Source organism: Ranitomeya imitator, chromosome 2, assembly GCF_032444005.1.
Source record: "Ranitomeya imitator isolate aRanImi1 chromosome 2, aRanImi1.pri, whole genome shotgun sequence".
Lineage (NCBI taxonomy): Eukaryota > Metazoa > Chordata > Amphibia > Anura > Dendrobatidae > Ranitomeya > Ranitomeya imitator.
Genome location: NC_091283.1, coordinates 640,538,085 through 640,554,263, shown reverse-complemented (window position 1 = coordinate 640,554,263; position 16,179 = coordinate 640,538,085). Strand labels below are relative to the sequence as shown.

The 16,179-nt window shown below is 46.9% G+C and overlaps 1 protein-coding gene across 1 annotated transcript in view; it reads left to right on the top strand.

Moving 5' to 3' along the window:
• Nucleotides 1-10,749: 10,749 nt before the first annotated feature.
• Nucleotides 10,750-16,179, top strand: part of LOC138665356 (zinc finger protein 271-like) — a 43,490-nt gene continuing 38,060 nt past the window's right edge. Inside the window, exon 1 of the mRNA XM_069752760.1 lies at nt 10,750-10,837. The gene's annotated coding sequence lies outside the window, so the exon portion shown is untranslated. The remainder of the gene's footprint in view (nt 10,838-16,179) is intronic.

The following is a 16,179-nucleotide window of genomic DNA, read 5'->3' as shown; positions in this document are numbered from 1 at the left end:
CGGATTTGATGCTTGTCCCGGCTGTCCTGCCCGGGACGCAGAGCGTCCCGCACACAGAACAGTTGAAGCTGCTGTCACACGCCCCCTTTTGTTAGGCCACGCCCCTTCCCCGTGGTGTGTTCCTGAGTCTTCCAGTGTGCCTCACAGTTCAGAGAGAGGACAACTGAGGGGACATAACACAGCCGAACACAGCCTGGGTGCCGGCGGCAATGTAAGCAGCAGACCATGAGTGGACTGGAGGCTGCTAATGGGACAGATGCAGAGAGATCAGTGAGTAGTGGATGTCACAGAGATGACTGACTCCGTCCATTGTGGAGGAGGAGCAGCTGCAGCTCCCTGGGAGAGAGTGACAACACATCAATGTGGCTGCTTTATTTCCCCATGCATAAAAGGGCTAAGCCTAAGCCCCTATGACAGTCAGTCACCGTATCATCATGTGCTAATTACAAGCTGCAGCTCCGCTCGGTACACACACGCGGCTGAGGCTCCGCTCAGTACACTTCGTACACAGACACACACGCAGCTCCGCTCAGTGCACCTTGTACACACACGCGGCTCCGCTCGGTGCACCTCGTACACACACACACACACGGCTCCGCTCGGTGCACCTCGTACACACACGCGGCTCCACTCGGTGCACCTCGTACACACACGCGGCTCCGCTCGGTGCACCTCGTACACACACGCGGCTCCGCTCGGTGCACCTCGTACACACACGCGGCTCCGCTCGCTCCCATGTGTACGAGGTGTACAGAGCACAGCCGCATGTGTACGGAGCACAGCCGCGTGTGTACGAGGTGTACGGAGCGGAGCAACATGTGAAAGGTGTACGGAGCGGAGTCGTGTGTAAGAGGTATACGGAGCCATGTGTACGAGGTGTACAGAGCACAGCCGCATGTGTATGGAGCACAGCCGCGTGTGTACGAGGTGTACGGAGCGGAGCAACATGTGAAAGGTGTACGGAGCGGAGTCGTGTGTACGAGGTGTACGGAGCCGTGTGTACGAGGTGTACGGAGCACAGCCGCGTGTGTACGAGGTGTGCGGAGCAGCATGTGAAAGGTGTACGGAGCGGAGTCGTGTGTAAGAGGTGTACGGAGCACAGCCGCGTGTGTACGAGGTGTATGGAGCACAGCCGCGTGTGTACGGAGCGGAGCAGCATGTGAAAGATGTACGGAGCGGAATCGTGTGTAAGAGGTGTACGGAGCACAGCCGTGTATGTACGAGGTGTACGGAGCACAGCCGCGTGTGTACGAGGTGTACGGAGCACAGCCGCGTGTTTACGAGGTGTACGGAGCTGAGCCGGGTGTGTACGAGATGTACGGAGCGGAGCAGCATGTGAAAGGTGTACGGAGCAGAGTCGTGTGTGTAAGAGGTGTACGGAGCCGTGTGTACGAGCTGTACGGAGCACAGCCGCGTGTGTACGGAGCGGAGCAGCGTGTGAAAGGTGTACGGAGCGGAGTCGTGTGTGTAAGAGGTGTGCGGATCAGAGCAGAGTGTGAAAGGTGTATGGAGCGGAGCCACGTGTGTACGAGGTGTACAGTGCAGAGCCACGTGTGTATGAGGTGTACAGTGCAGAGCCATGCGTGCTCAAAGTATACGGAGCGTGTGCAATGTGTATAGAGCGGAGCCGTGTGTGTACGAGGTGTACGGAGTAGTGCCGTGTGTGTACAAGATGTATGGAGCGGAGCCGTGTGTGTATGAGGTGTATGGAGCGGAGCCGTGTGTGCAAAGTGTACGAAGCGCAGCCGCGTGTGTAGGAGTAGCTATGTGTGGCCATTATACGGTACAAAGTATCATGTGCGGCCAATATACAGTATGGAGCATCATGTGCGGTCATTATACAGTATGGAGCATCGTGTGCGGCTATTATACAGTATTGAGCATCATGTGTGGTCATTATACAGTATGGAGCATCATGTGTGGCCATTATACAGTATGGAGCACTGTGTGGCCATTATACAGTATGGAGCATCATGTGCAGTCATTATACAGTATGGAGCATCATGTGCGGTCATTATACAGTATGGAGCATTATGTGCGGCAATTATACAGTATGGAGCATCATGTGCAGCCAATATACAGTATGGAGCATCGTGTGCGGTCATTATACAGTATGGAGCACTGTGTGGCCATTATACAGTATGGAGCATCATGTGCGGCCATTATACAGTATGGAGCATCATGTGCAGCCAATATACAGTATGGAGCATCGTGTGCGGTCATTATACAGTATGGAGCACTGTGTGGCCATTATACAGTATGGAGCATCATGTGCGGCCATTATACAGTATGGAGCACTGTGTGGCCATTATACAGTATGGAGCACTGTGTGGCCATTATACAGTATGGAGCATCATGTGTGGCCATTATACAGTATGGAGCATTATGTGCGGCAATTATACAGTATGGAGCACTGTGTGGCCATATTTTTTTGTTTATAATTATTCTTTATGAACAGTTTGATCAGCAGTGCTAAATGGGTGTGGTTGAGACGTGGATATGGGTGTGACAAGTGAATGGGTGTGGTCAGAGGCGTGGCCTAAAATTTGCCGCCGCGCGCGTTGCGCGCCGCAAACTTTGTCCCTCTTTCCCATCTTCAGAAGTTGGGAGGTATGCATACTAGCACATTTGCACTTTTTACACATCTCTCTTTCTGGGTTCCTTTTCTTATATATTGTATATTCATTAATATAAACTTTTTCTTTACAATTTATTTATTTTGTTTTGTTCAATGATTGGACCACAGTTTTAAAATCATATATATCACATATATTTCTTATTTTATTCTTTTTGTGTTTACATCACTAATACAGTCTTTGCAGTGTTATTTCATACAATAATGTATTTTTATATCTTTTTTTTTTATTTATATCACGATACACAGTCCATACATTTGTTCAGCATAACTTTATCATGCACATGTATATATCCTGGAGATTTGATGTATATACAGTACAGACCAAAACTTTGGACACACCTTCTCATTTAAAGATTTTTCTGTATTTTCATGACAGTGTGTCCAGCAATCCTGTTTCTCTCATCACACACAGTTGTGTGATCCCGGCCAAAAGTGCATTGCCTAACCATTATTTTTATTTTTCAACAGTGCTCAAAGTCAGAACACTGTGATGCAGTGACCCCTGTTACTGCTAAGGGGCGCTGCATGTGCTCCTCAGGATATGCATGGAGGCATATCTGTAGTTGTAATTGTTGACCTAGCCACACACACCTCCCACCTATGGGTGGGGCTACAAGTATATAATGTGACAATGTGGGTCAGATGGGAAAGATGGATGGACCTGAGTGGTCTGTGTGCCAGGTCCTGGAGGGCCTCTGTGTTGGGAGGTCCTGGGAGTAGGACTAGGTCCCTGAAGAGCACATGGGGGAGGCCTTGGGGGGCCTGTGCGTTGGACTGTACCAGGTGGGGATGGACATCCTGAATAGCGCACAGAGAGGACGCTTGTGCAGAGTCCGCGATGGCACTGCATTTGGGGAAGCTACAGCCCGTCTGAGGATCTGGACTATCAGGTGGCCTGGTGAGCAAGGCATTGCCCGGGACAGTGATCCCAGTTCGGCAGCTTCCCTGAGGGAGAGAGTACTGGCAGGAGTCAGCAAATGGAGCGTATGGGTAACCGTGCAGTCACCCATAGTAACTGGACGGAGTAAGGTCCAGCATGATTAGAGACTGCAACCGTAATGTCGGATGTTGGTGCCTGTTGTGCTCCATGGACATTAATGAACTGTATGGCGTGCGGTCGCCCATGATAACTGGACACAGAGGTTTGGCATGTTTAGTGACCGTGTTTCAAAGCCGTATACTATGATGTGAAGATTAATGTAAAAACTGTTTGCTTGTTGTTCATATTTCTGTGGCTTATGACTCCATAATAAACCACATGGACTGTTAAAGTGAAAACCCGTGCCTGACTATGTTAATCTGCTGCCAAATCAGTAAGTGCAATCTTACAACACGTTGACATTCGATGAAGGATCGCTTCAACAAGGACCTTCGTCAAGAGAGCCGGGTTCCCAGTGGTTCTGGAGCAAAGATCAGAAAATGTAAGCATCACCGCATGCTGGCATTTTTGAGACTGGTCTTTGCTCAGAACGTATTTTTGGGTTGCATTGGATTGTGTTGTATTCCCTAATCTGTATTTTTCAATTCCATAGGAGTTGGCGCTTTTACCATTATAAATGTTTAGTACTAATGTTTTTTTGTCCACAGCACCTGGAGCAGCACTCTTGACCCTGGTTCTGGAGCGGTCCTTCGTCAAACAGCCATGGACCCGTCCCAGCCATCCAGCAGTGCAGCAGTAAGTGGGCCTGCAACACAGACTGGAGACTAGGAAGCTGGTCCATCAGGTGTTCCTCCTGTCCCAATCCTCTGCCTCTTTTTTTTTTTTGGGACTCCTCCCGGCAGCGGCAGAAGGCCTCGGACAGGTCACTCATGCCCGAGTTTTTGCACTTGAGCTCGATCTTTCATGATGGACTCAAGGCGATGGGAGACAGACTGGATAGTGGCTTAAGCCATATGAATACACTTATCCAGGATGTCACGAGAAGCCTTGACCAAGTGAATGCCAACCTCCAGAGGCCAGCACATCAATTTGATTTTTTCAATCAAATTGAACAGGGCATGTCGGAACACCTTACTCCTGATCTCCAGCTTAGTGTCATGCAGGCCTGCAATGCTGCTTACGTGCAGGCTATACAGCAGACTCGGCATTTTCAGCAGCCAGTGGTGGCATTTCCACCTGTGCCAACACTGACATGCTTGACCTCAATGCCGAGCTCTTCTGCATACCACTGTACGGCCACCACCATTCCAAGCACTGCCGGACTCCACCACAGCACCACCATCATGCCGAGTGCTGTAGGACAGCCCACTGCCAACTGCTGCTCCTGCTTGGACATCCTCCACTGCCACCACCATGCAGCAGCAGCACCCGGATCAAGACAGGTCGGCCACCATCACCAGGTCCCAGCTGCAGTAGCAGAAGCACCCGGACCCTGGCAAGCTTTACACCACCAGCATGCAGCAGCACCCAGACCCTGGAATGGCTTTCACCACCACCAGGATGCAGCAGCAGCACCCGGAGCCTGGCATGGCCTTTCCCACCACCATGCTGCAGCAGCCGGACCCTGGCATGGCCTTCCCCACCACCATCACCACAATGCAGCAGCAGCTCACGGACAATGACAGGTCGGCCACCATGACCGGGCCACAAGAAATGAGCCCACCGAGGCTCCTCAGACCGCAGCGCCGATCCCAAAAAAGGAGAAAAAAATGCGGACTATCGCTATCCCTCCCACCTCACCTCCCAATGTGTCATAGTAACATACATAGTAACATAGTTAGTAAGGCCGAAAAAAGACATTTGTCCATCCAGTTCAGCCTATATTCCATCATAATAAATAAATACCCAGATCTACGTCCTTCTACAGAACCTAATAATTGTATGATACAATATTGTTCTGCTCCAGGAAGACATCCAGGCCTCTCTTGAACCCCTCGACTGAGTTCGCCATCACCACCTCCTCAGGCAAGCAATTCCAGATTCTCACTGCCCTAACAGTAAAGAATCCTCTTCTATGTTGGTGGAAAAACCTTCTCTCCTCCAGACGCAAAGAATGCCCCCTTGTGCCCGTCACCTTCCTTGGTATAAACAGATCCTCAGCGAGATATTTGTATTGTCCCCTTATATACTTATACATGGTTATTAGATCGCCCCTCAGTCGTCTTTTTTCTAGACTAAATAATCCTAATTTCGCTAATCTATCTGGGTATTGTAGTTCTCCCATCCCCTTTATTAATTTTGTTGCCCTCCTTTGTACTCTCTCTAGTTCCATTATATCCTTCCTGAGCACCGGTGCCCAAAACTGGACACAGTACTCCATGTGCGGTCTAACTAGGGATTTGTACAGAGGCAGTATAATGCTCTCATCATGTGTATCCAGACCTCTTTTAATGCACCCCATGATCCTGTTTGCCTTGGCAGCTGCTGCCTGGCACTGGCTGCTCCAGGTAAGTTTATCATTAACTAGGATCCCCAAGTCCTTCTCCCTGTCAGATTTACCCAGTGGTTTCCCGTTCAGTGTGTAATGGTGATATTGATTCCCTCTTCCCATGTGTATAACCTTACATTTATCATTGTTAAACCTCATCTGCCACCTTTCAGCCCAAGTTTCCAACTTATCCAGATCCATCTGTAGCAGAATGTGTCTGTGATGTCAGGTTTGTCTCGCCCTTCCAGTGTGTCTCTGCCTTCTCATGCCTCTAGCACCATCCCTGAACTCCCTGACCCCACTAGTTTAATTGCCCCTTCTCCTGCAACCCCTGCGTCATCTTCAGTCAGCCAGGCCTTATAGTTATACACCCCCCAGTTCCGTCACTCTACCCCAAGCAGGCGCTGTTAATTTTTTTTTTTGGTTTAAATAAATGGTAATAGTTTTTTGTCCCAATACTGTTTGGTTATTTGTGCATTTCACCGCCGGCAACACACACCGTGCGCCGAATAAACACACTGCACCGTAAACTTTGTTATTTGCCACCTCATAGCTCCAGGAGTTATTAAGTAGAACACTGCAGCTTTGTGTGTTTGGTATGGAGCTATGAGTTGTCAAAAACTAATATTACTTGTATTTTCTCCATAATCTCTTCAGCCTGCTTAATCTATGTGATGCAGACTGAAGAGACTATGGCGGTAATACAAAGCAGATCTATACTCAACAGGTCATATGTCATAAATAGTGAGTTCATGATGTACACAACTCTGCGTCTTGAACTCATTATTTATTACACCTAACCTGGTGAGTAGAGAACTGCCTTGTATAACCTCCATTTTCTCTTCAGTCAACGTAATCTATTTCACACAAACTGAAGAGACGATGGAGGTCATGCAAGGCATATCTATACTCACCTGGACAGGTGTCAGAAATAGTGAATTCATGAGGCTGGGTTTTGTGCAACATGAAGTCATTATTTCTCCCTCATGAACTGGTGAGTATACTGTAGATATGCTTTGTATTATACCTCCATTGTCTCTTCAGTCTGCATCCAATAGATACTGCAGAAGAGATTCAGGATGTAATGACGTCAATTACCTTACCACTAACAACATAAGTGGTTTTTAGAGGAAAGACATAGGAGACTTGGCACAGGTATCAAAACACGTTGTTTATTAACAAAAAATATTAGTAACATTTAAAACATAACTGGTACAGACCCAAACCCAACAGCACATTTTACACAATATTATCTTGCCATGGCACATGTCCGATGTCAGAAACAAAATAGGCAGCAAATTGGTTCCGCATGTGGGCAACTTCAACAGTTGACCGCAGAGGGTGATGCTGGTAATCTGGCAATGGGTTTGCAACTGGTTCACCCAGTTCAATGTTGGGGATCCTTAGCCAATATGTAATTGTGAAGAACCACACAGGCTTTGAGAACCTCATCGACTGTCTCCATTTTTAGATTAATGGCTGTCCCAAGAATGCGCCATTTTGAGACAAGAATCCCAAAGGTACACTCAACTATTCTTCGGGCCCTGGTCAGTCTGTAGTTATAAATCCTTTTAGTGTGGTTCAAGTCCCTACTGGAATATGGCTTCAGTAGGTTTTCACACATCTGAAAGGCCTCATCCCCAACCATAACAAAAGGCATCGGTGGGCCTTGAGTGTTGGCGAGGTCGTGGCAGGGGAAAATTAAAATTTTTGCCATACAAACGTCGGCCCATATTCGAGTTCTTGAAAGTCTGGGAATCATTGCCACGGCTAAAAGCTCCAATGTCCACGGCGATAAAGCGACAGTCCACATCTGCTATTGCCATGAGCACTACAGAAAAATATTTCTTGCAGTTAAAGTACTCGGATCCAGATCTGGTGGGTTTGGTAATCTGTATGTGCTTTCCATCCACTGCTCCCAAACAGTTGGGAAAATTACACACACTCCAGAATTTGTTGGCAATTTCCATCCACATGTCCACAGTGGATAGGGGGATAAATTCATCCCGGAGAAAGTTCCACAAAGCCCGGCAGGTGTCCGCAACTATTCCAGACAAGGTGGAAATTCCAAGCCGGTACTGAAAGTGGAGGGATGATAAGCTCTCTCCGGTAGCCAGGAATCTGAAAGAAACAAAAAAAAGAAAAAATTACGAACAATTCTACTTATGGTGGTGTTTAGCTAAACACATAAAGGAAAATACAAATAATACATGGCAGACCAATAATAATTATGACAGGCATTTGTTTAGAATTATTACTCACCTTAGGGTGACCAGGAGACGTTCCTCTGCAGGAATCGCTCTACGGAGCTGGGTGTCTTGTCTCCGGATGGCTCCTTGGACACGACAAAGCAAATCCTGAAAAGTCTCTTGAGACATCCTGGTATATTCCGGGAATTTGCCCGGGTAGGCATTAAGCTCGCCATATAGCGTGTGGTAGGCTCCACGGCTCTCCCGGAGTTCAATAATGGGGTGTCTCCAAAAACACTGACGCCGTGTCCTTCTCTGTCTTTCTCGATTTCTTTGTTGTTCCCAAACAAAAGCACAGGCAAGAAACAGCTTGATTCTCAAATCCAAGTTGAAATAAAAGCTCTCCATGCAAAGATCCATCATGACACAGGATACAGGAGCAAACTGTGAAGATTTCAGCAGTCCAAGGGTCTATATAAAGATATCCCATAATACACGCCCACTGTAGTCCCATTGGCGGTGTCTGTTTATCTAGATTTTTCTCCTGTTAAATTTTCCAGCATTCGCACAGAAAACGCAAACGCATGCAAAATGCATGGAAAAGAGTGTAAACGTTGCGTTTTTTTACCGCATGTGTTACCTTATGCGTCTAAAAAACGCTGCGTTTGCATGCGGTTTATCGTGCATTTCAGGTTGCGGATTAAACGCTGCGGATTCTAGCGCAAATGTGAAACAAGCCTAAAACCCCTTTGGACCAGTATAGAGTGATGACGAGGGCCATCCTCTTTAGTGTGCCTCATGAGAGATCAATAGCCCAAAGTCACTTCACCCTTTGAAAACACCAGTTACCTATTTGAATCAGTGCTAATTAGCTGTCTGACAACATTGATACCAGCTGTTTTCCCCAAACCCCTCTGGAGTGACTTGAGTTTCATGCGGGGAACCTCTGTGTGTCTGCACTGTGAGATCTGTGGTCCAAAGTCATGGACCACTATAAAACCATGTAGCTGCCCAGCTCTTGTGACATGAATCTATGTGGACTGGCCCAGCATGAACTGATATTAGAGGCGGGCATTGTTATCTGTGTGGTGGTGAGAGATCAGTGGCCCAAACTCATGTGATCCTATGTGCACACGATCAGTAAATGCTGCGGGTTGGAATCTGCGTACTTATGCAGCGGCCAGATGTTACCGCATAGTGGATGAGATTTCAAGAAATCCCATCTCCACTATGCGTCCAGAGACCGCTGCGGAGACAGACATGCGCTGCGTCCAAAGCACTGTCAATTCCTGATTGTGTGCACATACCCTTACTCGCCTGTTCTTTGAGGAGATGAGGACTGACTGCCCATTCTGATGTCAGCTGGAGTGACCGGAGCTTTATGTGAGCCATCCCTATTCGTGATGAGTGAGTGTGCGCGTTAGGCTAGGGTCACACTGTGTTATGACGGTACGTTTAACGAACTACGTTACACCGCGGCATAACGCGGGAAAACGCTACAAGTAGCGTCCTCTGCGCCGTCTGTGTGTCAATATGAGGCATGCGTCGTAAAACGCAATACAACACATACCGGCACATGTCCATGCGCCCCCATGTTAAAGATAGGGGCGCATGACGCATGCGTCGACGACGCTGCGCCCAGCAACGCAAATGTGAACGTAGCCTAACGCGCACACTCACTCATCCAAATCCGTCTGTGCGTCCATAGTGTGATATCAGGAGACCAAAGTCATTTAACCCTTTGGATAACACTGCCCTCTTTTCTATTTCTGCAGCCTCTTGTCAGCATTATACACGTCAGGGCGCCTGTATTTTGTTATTGTGATGATCTCGGCTCAGTAATAAACTTGCAAAAAAAAAAGAACAAACATCTTGCAAATAAGAAGCTGCTAAGGATCCCCCACTTCAGTATGGTGTGACATATGAGGGGGAGACGTCATGGCGGCCTCAGCACAGGGAAGTTCATAATAGCAAGAAAAACAAGGGTCTCCCTCCACGTGATATAATACGGGTACAAGTTCACCGAAGGTTCGTCACCCCTCATTATTATTCGCTCAAGCTCCGCCCCATCATGTGTCATCATCGCAGGTCCTTCAACCCTCCTTATTACACGCTCATAAGCTCCGCCCCCCATGTCACATCATCGCAGGTCCTTCAACCCTCCGAATTAAACGCTCATAAGCTCCGCCCCCTCATGTGACATCCCCGCAGGTCCTTCATTTCCTCTGACTATACGCTCACGAGCTCCACCCCTCATGTGACTAGTGACATCACCGCAGGCCCTTTACCCCCTCCTGATTTTACTCTCATTAGCTCCTCCCCCTTATTTGACTAGTTACATCCCCGCAAGTCCTTCAGCCTTCCTTCTTATAGTCGCCTGAGCTCCGCCCTCCTCATGTGACTAGTGACATCACCGCAGGTCCTTCACCCTTCCTTTTCATACTTTCAAGCGCTCCGCCCCTCACATGACAAGTCACATGACAGTGACATCACCACAGGTCTTTCGCTGCCACATATTAGTCTCTCTGTAGCTCCACCCCCTCATTTACCTGTCACGTGACAGTGACATCACCACAGGTCCTTTAGCCAATCTGTGAATGAGCAGCTTCAGCGTTTAGGACACCGCTAAGCCTCAGCTCCGGGTATGTATCGCCTGAGCTGCTGTCTGTATATACATACTGTATGTGTGCAGTTATACATGGCCATGGCTGTGTACAGGACATCTGTACTAAGCTTTCTCCAGGAATAAGCAGTCCGACCGTTCTCTATTCCTGATAACCTTTTCTGCTCCTACATTATTAGATGCCATTATGGCGATGGACTGGTCACTGGGGTCAGCTTTCCCTAACAACCTACTAAATACAAAATCCACCACACCCCTCCTGTGACAACAAGGTAACCTCGGGATTACTGTGCCCCAGTCATCATTTCAGCACAAAGCTATGGCTATGTATCATCTCTATTTAATGTATTTACTATGTGTGTATGTACAATGCTGTGCAAATTAATTGGGACAAAGCAAAAAAATAAAATTTTATAATGCACTGTTACATACTAATTCTGAGAATTACCTTTTTCCACTGGCTAGTTGACCAAAACGTATTCATTATATATTAAAACTGGTTTGAATCACTGACTGGTAACCAACTTACGATTTTACTCTTAAATAATGCTTTATCCCAATTAATTTGCACAGCACTGTATGTATATATATATATATATATATATATATATATACTGCTCAAAAAAATAAAGGGAACACTTAAACAACAGAATATAGCTCCAAGTAAATCAAACTTTATCAAGACACACTCCATAAGAGTGGTTCTGCAGGTGGGGACCACAGACCACATCTCAGTACCAATGCTTTCTGGCTGATGTTTTGGTCACTTTTGAATGTTGGTTGTGCTTTCACACTCGTGGTAGCAATAGACAGACTCTACAACCCACACAAGTGGCTCGGGTAGTGCAGCTCATACAGGATGGCTCATCAATGTGAGCTGTGGCAAGAAGGTTTGCTGTGTCTGTCAGCGTAGTGTCCAGCGTAGAGGCTGGAGGCGCTACCAGGAGACAGGCCAGTACACCAGGAGATGTGGAGGGGGCCATGGGAGGGCAATAACCCAGCAGCAGAACCGCTACCTCAGCCTTTGTACAAGGAAGGGCACTGCCAGAGCCCTGCAAAATGACCTCCAGCAGGCCACAAATGTGCATGTGTCTGCACAAACGGTTAGAAACCGACTCCATGAGGATGGTCTGAGTGCCCGACGTCCACAGATGGTGGTTGTGCTCACAGCCGAACACCGTGCAGGACGCTTGGCATTTGCCACAGAACACTAGGATTGGCAAATTCGCCAATGGCGCCCTATACTCTTCACAGATGAAAGCAGGTTCATAATGGAGTCTGGAGACGCTGTGAAGAGTGATCTGCCTGCAACATCCTTCAGCATGACCGGTTTGGCAGTGGGTCAGTAATGGTGTGGCGTGGCATTTCTTTGGAGGGCCGCACAGCCCTCAATGTGCTCGCCAGAGGTAGCCTGACTGCCATTATTTACCGAGATGAGATCCTCAGACCCCTTCTGAGACCATATGCTGGTGTGGTTGGCCCTGGGTTCCTCCTAATGCAGGACAATGCCAGACCTCATGTGGCTGGAGTGTGCCAGCAGTTTCTGCAAGATGAAGGCATTGAAGCTTTGGACTGGCCCTCCCGTTCCCCAGACCTGAATCTGACTGAACATCTCTGGGACATCATGTCTCGCACCATCCACTAATGTCACGTTGCACCACAGACTGTCCAGGAGTTGGCGGATGCATTAGTCCAGGTCTGGGAGGAGATCCCTCAGGATACCATCCGCCGCCTCATTAGGAGCAAGTCCAGGCGTTTTAGGGAGGCCATACAGGCACGTGGAGGCCACACACACTACTGAGCATCATTTCCTTGTCTTGAGGCATTTCCACTGAAGTTGGATCAGTCTGTAACTTCATTTTCCACTTTGAATTTGAGTATCATTCCAAATCCAGACCTCCGTGGGATATTCATTTTCCTTTACATTGATCATTTTTATGTATTATTGTTCTGAACACATTCCACTATGTAATGAATAAAGATTTGCAACTGAAATATTTCATTCAATGATATCTAGGATGTGGGATTTTAGTGTTCCCTTTATTTTTTTTAGCTATATACAGTATGTGTGTGTATATATATATATAGATATATATAGATATAGATCTATATCTATATATATATATATATATATAGATATAGATATATATCATATTTCCCTAGTGTGAATTGAAGCAACACAAAGAAACTTAATATTTGGTTGCACACCCTTTGAAACAGATAATTGCAATCAATCGCAATTATTTGTTTTCTCATTTTGACTCTCATAGTTGTGGTCTACCTATGATGTCAATTACAGGCCTCTCTCATCTTTTTAAGTTGGAGAACTTGCACAATTGGTGGCTGACTGAATACTTTTCTTCCCTACTGTAGATATAAATATTTCCTTGTCTCTTAAAGGCCAAAAGAAAAGACATTTGGAGGTCTTAGGCCATGTTCACACAGTGCGTTTTTTACCGCGGAACCGCGGCGGTTTTGCCGCTGCGGTTCCGCAGCTGTTTTCCATGCAGGGTACAGTACACTGTACCCTATGGAAAACAGGACACACTGTGCACATGGTCCGGAAATTGTTAAAAAAAAGACGCGCTGAATAGCTCCCGGAAAAAAGAAGGAGCATGTCAATTCTTTTTCCGGAGCCGCAGCGGTTCTGCACCCATAGACCTCCATTGTGAGGTCCAAACCGCAGTAAAACCCGCAGATCAAAAATATATCTGCGGGTTTTACTGCGATTTGATGTGCAGAACCGCTGCAGCAGGAAGTGCGGGGAGCGGGCGGAAGTGCGTGGGCGGAGTGTGGCTGCCCCCCCCGTGTTCCGATCCCGCCCCCCCGTGCTCCGATGCCCCCCCCCAGTGCTTCGATGCCCCCCCCCAGTGCTCCGATGCCCCCCCCGTGCCCTAATCTCCCCCCCTTATACTCACCCGGCGTCCCGGTGTCCGTCCGGCCGTCTTCTCCCTGGGCGCCGCCATCTTGCAAAATGGCGGGCGCATGCGCAGTGCGCCCGCCGAATCTGCCGGCCGGCAGATTCGTTCCAAAGTGCATTTTGATCACTGAGATATAACCTATCTCAGTGATCAAAATAAAAAAATAGTAAATGACACCCCCCCCCCTTTGTCACCCCCATAGGTAGGGACAATAAAAAAAATAAAGAATTTTTTTTTTTTTTTTTTCACTAAGGTTAGAATAGGGGTAGGGTTAGGGTTAGGGGTAGGGTTAGGGTTAGGGGTAGGGTTAGGGGTAGGGTTAGGGTTAGGGTTAGGGTTAGGGGTAGGGTTAGGGTTAGGGGTAGGGTTAGGGGTAGGGTTAGGGGTAGGGTTAGGGTTAGGGGTAGGGTTAGGGGTAGGGTTAGGGGTAGGGTTAGGGGTAGGGTTAGGGTTAGGGTATTTTCAGCCATTTTAACCCTAAAAAAATTCCTAGAAAACACACAGACTCTGGCTAGAAAACTGCATCAAAAAAACGCATCAAAAAACGCATCAAAAAACGCATCAAAAAACGCATCAAAAAACGCATCAAAAACGGACCAAAAAAGGACCAAAAAAAGGACCTGCGTTTTCTGCCAAGAGCTGCAGTTTTTTAAAAAACAGTCAGGAAAAAAAAAGGATGGAAATCCTGAACGTGTGAACATACCCTTAGAGGGGTTCTCAAGTGAAGAGAGGTTGTCACTTACCCATAAAATAGGCGGTAACCTATAGACCAACGGAAATCCTCGTTAGAATGGAGCGGCAGTGCGCCAGCTCAGATGTTGCTCCATTAATTATTTCTTTTGGGTTCATATCGAATGAATGCAGCGGCGGTTGGGGATACATGATGCCATTCCGTTATAAAATGTTAAGTGTCCTCCTACAATTAGTGGGGTTCACAACTGTTGGACTCCCACCGATTAATCCTGTGGATAGGTGATAATTTTCTCTTCATTCACCAGAAAACCTCTTTAAATTGAACCTATCAGTTGTTTAGCCTTATTCCTGCATTAAAATGATGTATTCCTTTTATTATATAAATGCGTTTATTTGAGCAAAATCAACTTGTATACTGCAGCACACAAAATGAAAATTGATGCGGACTGATCTGGTTTGGCACTTACTCCCACGGACTAAACCTCCCCCAGTGATTGAAGTACAGCACCGGGTCTGCACGTCGGCCCTTGATCTATCCTGCATGCATGCTACATGGTACAGTGATGCCAGGTGTACTGCCCCCGGCTTCATCCGTGCACTATGCAAGCCCTGGATTCAGTGTTCTCACACCCTACTGACTGCTGTGGCGGAGCTCGGCACTGAGCCCAGAGAATGTGTGGGCACTTATGCAGCCCTATCATGCCCACAATTTTAATAAATCTGTCCCCTTAGCCTCCAATGTCACTTTTCTATGTATGCACATATAACAATGTTGCTTTATGTTGCATGCATATGTTTACATAGTTCTATGCAGCTTAATGGTGCTGGTTTAACAGGATTTGGGGACCTGATAGGTTCCCTTTATATGATATTAATTTATCTATTTTATTGTTTCACTATAATTCTATTGTAGCTGGGATACATTTTGTAGGCAGCTGTTCATATCATAGAACTATCCAAGCAGCTGGTACAAGGTCATGAGGTTTTCAAGGCTAACAGTTGTTATTTCCAGAGATCATGTTTCCATTTTTCATGTCAGAGGCATTTCTCCTTTACAGTGGGTAAATTTTTCACTCTTTGTTTCATTGCAGCCATTTGGTAAATTTAAAAAAGTTAATATTTTCTCATTAATGTACACTCTGCACCCCATAATAATAATAATAATCTTTATTTTTATATAGCGCTAACATATTCCGCAGCGCTTTACAGTTTTGCACACATTATCATTACTGTCCCCAATTGGGCTCACAATCTAGAATTCCTTTGGAATTCTAATTTGGAATTAGTCTTTGGAATGTGGGAGGAAACCGGAGTGCCCGGAGGAAACCCACGCAAACACGGAGAGAACATACAAACTCTTTGCAGATGTTGTCCTGGGTGGGATTAGAACCCAGGACCCCAGCGCTGCAAGGCTGTAGTGCTAACCACTGCGCCACCGTGCTACCCCATCTTGACTGAAAAAAACAGAAATGTAGAAATTTTTGCAAATTTATTAAAAAAGAAAAAACAAAATATCACATGGTCATAAGTATTCAGACCCTTTGCTCAGTATTGAGTAGAAGCACCTTTTGAGCTAGTACAGCCATGAGTCTTCTTGGGAATGATACAAGCTTTTCACACCTGGATTTGGGGATCCTCTGCCATTCTTCCTTGCAGATTCTCTCCAGTTCCGTCAGGTTGGATGGTGAATGTTGGTGGACAGCCATTTTCAGGTCTCTCCAGTGATGCTCAATTGGGTTTAGGTCAG